Source organism: Echinops telfairi, unplaced genomic scaffold (genome assembly GCF_000313985.2).
Source record: "Echinops telfairi isolate 266 unplaced genomic scaffold, ASM31398v2 ScPeMD7_7467;HRSCAF=8505_1, whole genome shotgun sequence".
NCBI classification, from domain to species: domain Eukaryota; kingdom Metazoa; phylum Chordata; class Mammalia; order Afrosoricida; family Tenrecidae; genus Echinops; species Echinops telfairi.
Window position 1 is genome coordinate 12,348,658 of NW_022111368.1, and position 6,114 is coordinate 12,354,771.

Consider the following 6,114-nt stretch of genomic DNA (forward strand, 5'->3'; position numbering starts at 1 on the left):
AATGGAAATAGGAAGGCAATAAGACAAGTATACAGACATGCAGATCTACACAAACAAGGCTGAAAGGGGCCTGAAAAGCAGGCTCTGAGCTCCCTTGTTGCCAAAGCAGAGAGTATGATTAGTGAGGAAAGTCTGTTTTAAGATGATTGTTAAACCTACCAGCAGCACAGCTTTTACTGGCACTGAGATCTGAAAGAACTGGCTCCTGCAGTTTCTCTCCAAGGGACAATGTGCAATGTGGCCCTCTGTCCTGGACAAATCCCTCCCCAAAATGCCAACAACAAATAGCAGAGCAAGCTTCCAAAGCAGCAGAGCATGCTGCTGCCAAAATACCAGAAGAGACTCGAGCGATAAAATAATGCAATCTGAGTACACAGGTATCTCAACACGTGCGCTCTGGGACCTTGGGGGGATGCGGGGGTCCTGAAACGTTTGGGACACAACGACACGGCTATTTTCATAGTAAGTCTAGTACGTGATTTGCCTTTCTCACTTTCATTCTCTTGTGAGTGCACAGAAGAGGCTTCCAGAGCTACATGACCTATAGCCTCACAACAGATTGAATGGAGATTTAAGAATCGCTTACTATATTGAAGAGATTTGCAAAACAGAACAACAAAAAAACCTGTCGTAATATAATGTAAATATATATATAATGGTCAGTTATTTTATTATGAGTTAATATATGTTTAAACTTTCTGTTGTAACTTTTACTATAGTAAATATGAATGATAACCCACAAAACAGATGCTGATTGGTGATTCCATGATGAGTTTTTCCCTTTCCTGCAGTGGCAGCTTGACTGTAGCTCTGCTGCTGAACAGGTCTCAGTGGAGCTTCCAGATGGACAAAGTAGGAAGAAAGGCCTGGTAACCTACTTCTGAAACCCTGTGGTTTACAACTGACTTGTTCCAGTGGGTTTGGTGCCACATGAGGCTGGGGCTAACTTGACCGCAAACAAACAAGGCAACAAACAAAGGCTCTTTCTAAAACATTTTAATATATAAAAGGGTTCTAAGACTAAAAAGGTTGTGACCTGATGACCTAGCACAACACAGGGAATTAGCATTTTAACTAATAAACACAAAGATATTTGATCACTTTTAGACTCTGGATTCCTTTAGATTCTGACAGGTGTTTTTCCAGGAAAACCATGCGGTACACACTGGTGCCTGCTAGTTTGTAGAAATCTTCCAGGGACTTCACACACCATAGAAGCCCATCTGGGGATCCTTCAGATAGGGCAACAAGCAAAGGATAATGGGAATCAGGTTAACCCCAGATGATCTTGATCAGGGACTGGCAAACTTATTCTCACAGGCTCAGTGATAAATGTTTGACTTATAGCCCAAACAGGGAACCCTGGTGGCTAGTGGTTGCACACCGGGCTGCTAACCACAAAGTCAGCTGTTCAAAACTGCCCGCAGCTTCACGGGGAGAAAGACAGGGCTTTCTACTACCATAAATAGTTACAGCCTTGGAAACTCAGAGGGACGGTTCTACACTACTCTATAGGGTCTTATGAGTTGGCATCGACTGATGGCAGTGAGTTTGGAGTTGATTTGAAGTTATAGGCCCAACAGTTTGTCACAGACACTCAACACTTCCATTGATGAATGAAAGCTATCACGGAAAAAGCATCGATGCATGGATGTTGCTCTGTTAAAAAAACAAAAAACTTTATTAACAACAACAAAAGGTGGCCACCTTCTGGGCTGTAGTATGTCAACCACTGGCCTAGTTTCTAGAGGAATACATTGAATACATATCCTACATACTGTTTTCCTGACGTTGGGCTAGATTTAACAGTTTAAAATTATACTTTCTGGTAAGATCAAATATTGATAAAATAAGGGCAGATTCTACATGCTTTGACAGTAAGCTGAGCAAAAGATAAAAATCTTCACTCTATGAAGGAAAGGGGTCAAGGCCAAGAATTATCTCAAAAACCTTAACATAGAAGTGGTACAATATCCATAGGGGTTGACTGTTATGGACAGCCACGATAATTTCATTATAGAAATAGCCATCAAAGCTGTTTTTTTTATTGTAATAGTTATGAAACAAAATCCAACAGAGCACTTTTGGAATGTCCAGGATTAAGCAGCAAGGCAATGTAACCAGGTAACAATCACATAGTTGATGGCCTCATGTCAGACACCAGGTAGCTATGTTCGATCTTCAGTTATTTTTCCCGATTGAAGCTCATCTTTCTTTCCAGGACTCTCCTAATACAATCTCTAGGGTATAAAGGAGAATACCTTTTAAAAACTCTAGAAGAATATATGTAGGAGTATATGGATCCATATCACTCAAAGTGGTTCTGAATGTTAGTCACGGACTGAGCAGAAAAACAAAGATTCCTCTTCAATCTAATCAAATTGCTGGCCTGTCATAGATGTGCCCGGCAACCTTGAACCTCACGTTGGTACTAAAGTACTGTTTCTAGCTATGCAACAGCAGCTATGAGGTCAAATGGTTTCCGGCAAAAATAAAGAGCAAGGAAATGATCAACACAGGGATAAAATACATTGTTATTCCATACAGGATTCTCCATGAGCCAAGAGAAATTAAAAGTTACCAACAGCTAAATCTAAACACTGCATGTTCTTCATGTCCAAAAGTGACTGAGAGTTGCAATTTGTAAGAGAGGAAAGGGGGATAAAGTTCCTTAGAGGGGGGAAAAAGTCTCAGAAAAAAAAAAAGGAGACAGAAGACAACTCCAGGTCCAGCTAGATAGGACTACATCCATATGGAATTAATGAGGCATACAGATTGGCATGATCAGTGCCTATCATCAAGCTCTGATGACTCTCACTGAGGCTTACCATGACCTGGAAATTAATTTATGAAGGGCAGCTCTTAGAGAGGCAAGGGATAGGACTTAATATTCCTTAGACAATCTGGGTACTCAGGCTGCCCACATACAAATGAAAATCATTTGCTTTTAGAATGCTCTTCCAGAGATAATTTACCATATATACTCGTGTATAAGCCAAGGTTTCTCTGCACATTTTTAATGCAGTTTTTGTGGCAAAATTAGGTGCCTTGGCTGATATTCAGGTCGGCTTATACTCGAGTATATATGGTAATACAACAAAATCTCCTGTGGCCAATTTACAAGGGGCTGACAGTGTAACCATTTTGGTTAAATTCATTATAAACTTGTTGATCCCTGGGAATCTTTGTTTTGGTATCCAGAAGGCTAGGGGTGGGCAGAGATGAAGCATTCTACTCTAGCAGAGAGTCCCAGGGGAAGTTCTACTTTGCCCTATAAGAGTCAGAATGACTGAGTGTCAGTGAGTGAGTGAGTAGTCTTGGAGGGAACAGTAAAATTCAAATACTCCTTTTCACACCTTTCAACACCTCCAATGAATCTGCAGCATGATACAGTCAAGCCCTTCCCATGGTAACAAGTCTCTGGCCACTGCATCCCTTCCAGCTCCTGCCCAGCCCACCCATTTCCTGGAGATAACAGTCTTAACTTGAAGAAACCTGGCTTGTCTCTGCCTCTGTAGTAAAACTGTTGTTTGACTTCGGTTCTCAAAAGCCTTCTGGTTGCTAAAGTCTGACTGTTTTTAGCCATTTACATACCACAGACCCTCCCTCCTCCTTCACACTCTATCCTCTTCCTGTCTTCTGCCACATTTTCCGTTAAGTCTTCTAGTTTCTCCCTCCTTCTCGGTTTCCTCTTTGGCTTCTCTTCCCATCCCCGAGGTTCTGTCTTCATCTCTCTACTGTCCTCTCTAAACAGTCACACTAGTTAGTCTATTATGTCTCTCTTCTACTTGAATTCCTTCCAGTGGTTTCCCATTACTATCAGGTCAGAGACAGAAACTTGCGTAACGTGTGCTAAAAGCCCTCTACAGTCTGGCTCTGGGTTCCTCACCAGTCTCACATCATGTCACAGTCCCCTTGTTCTGTGCTGTAACAGCTTCACTCTTCGTTCAATTCCTGTGATGTACCATCTCCTAGCATCTAAGGGCCTTGGCACATTCTGTTCTTTCTGCTTGGAGTTGGCACACTTTGGGGTATTCCTTCCACTTCCATTTGTGTCTTGTTAATTCTCAATCATTATTGAGAGTTCAGCTCATGCCTGACTTTGGCTAAGCCTTTTAGTTCTGCATCTGGGAAGTCACTCACCTACCACCACCATACAACTTTATTGAACCTATGCACTTAACCCAAGGTCATGGAATAAAACTTAAAAGCGAAACTCACTACACCATGGAGTTGATTCCAACTCATAGCAGAAGCTTGCTGGGCCCATAACTCAGACATCAATGTAATGGAATAGTTACGGCTTAATGCTTTATCGACCCTGCCGGTCATCAGCTTCATGAGTTCTAAAATCACATTTATGTTGTTCACCATTAAATCCTAGTATCTTGTGCGGAACATCCGAACACAAATTTACTGAGTGAATGATGAAAGACATCTCTTACCATAGCTTCAAAGTAATGGATGTACATTTCCGGAAACCTCCTTTCCGAGGTCCAAATCAGGATATACCCCCTCAACTCTATAATCCCTCTATTTTTACCTCTGTATGGCCTTGCCCCACAAATGTACTCTTCCTCCCATACTCCCAGTTTGATCAGTAGTATCAGCATTTACTCAGGGGCCCAAGTGAAGAGCTGGCTGCATTCTCCACTTCCAGTATTCTTTATTTCCAAATAGATCTGACTCGATTGCCTTGACTGTTTGCAGGTCTTTAACTCTTCCTCCTCTCCTTCGATTCCTACAGATGAGGCTTTGGTTCAAGCCCCCATCTCTTCTTGCCTAGATTATTGCTGGTCTTCCTCCAATTCCATTTCTGTTTTGTCGACAGGGGGCTTTTAAAAACAAAATATGATCGTTTCCTTTTTAAACAATTTTCACTATCTCCCGGGAAAATTTACACTTGTCAACACAGTATGCCTTCTGTGCATACTGCATGCATTGTTCACACAGTCCTCGCCATTCACAACCCCGAGTCCCACGCTCTCAAACCAAGCCACACTCACTGCCATCGAGTCAATGCTGACTCAGAGCGATCGATCGTATAGGACAGGGTAGGACTGCCCCTGAAGGTTTCCGAGACTGTATCTCTTTATGGAGTAGAAAGCCCATTTCTCTCCTGCGGAGTGGCTGGTTTTGAACTGCTGACCTTGTGGTTACCAACCTAATGCATAACCTCTATGCCACCAGGGCTGTCATACTGAATTATTAGCAATTCCTAGAAGTGCAGTCTTCTCCATTTCTCTCTCTCTGTACAGTGTATCTTCTGGAAACTTTCTCTCTTTGTTCACATGGGCTGCCTTGCAGTTCCATTGAGGAAGTCACCTCCTCCGTGCACCTGATGGCCCTCTGATGCTTCTCTGTGCAAGCTTGTTGGGGCCCCTCCAGGACACACCCACTACACCTGGTTCTTAACGTCAACAAAGCTCTGGCCAAACTGCAATATCGCCATTTGGATTTACTAGCTGTCTCTCTGCGTAGATGGTGTAGTTTCTTAGGATTGCCATCATGTCTAATCGACAGTACCCCACATGTGCCTAAGAATGCTTGCTATATAAGGATTGTCTAGCTAGCTGCTCAATAAAAGTTATGCTTCATTCAGGAAACTTATCTACAACAACAAAAAGACTGGAGGTGGTAGATAAGTAAACCATTCTATTATAAGATCACCGAATGGTTGTTTTTCGAAAACTTCTTTCTTTCTCTAGTGGAGTTGATTATAAATAGAGAACTGGGTAAACAAGAGTGCCATCATTTAAAACCAAGTGTTTCACATCCTTTCCGTGACTGTACTTTCCACTCTGTTTCCAACTCTGCCAACTGAAAGGAAAATAGGTGAGGATTCATATGCATTAGTTCACAGGGGCGCTCTCTGTGGGATTTAACTGGCCTCACTGCCCGGAGGTGGCGATGAAAGGAAATTGGAAATGGAAGATGTTGGGGCCAAGCTGGTTGGGGCTGTATGGAATCTGACATCTAGGCTCAGCAGAAACGTGCATGCAGCAATCACACAAGAGGCAAACGGATTCAGCCCAGGTCCTCCTAGCAACCCCAACGACCACATCAGAACTAGGTATGCGTTCGCAAGTTTCCAGGAGTTAATCCGCGTTTTCT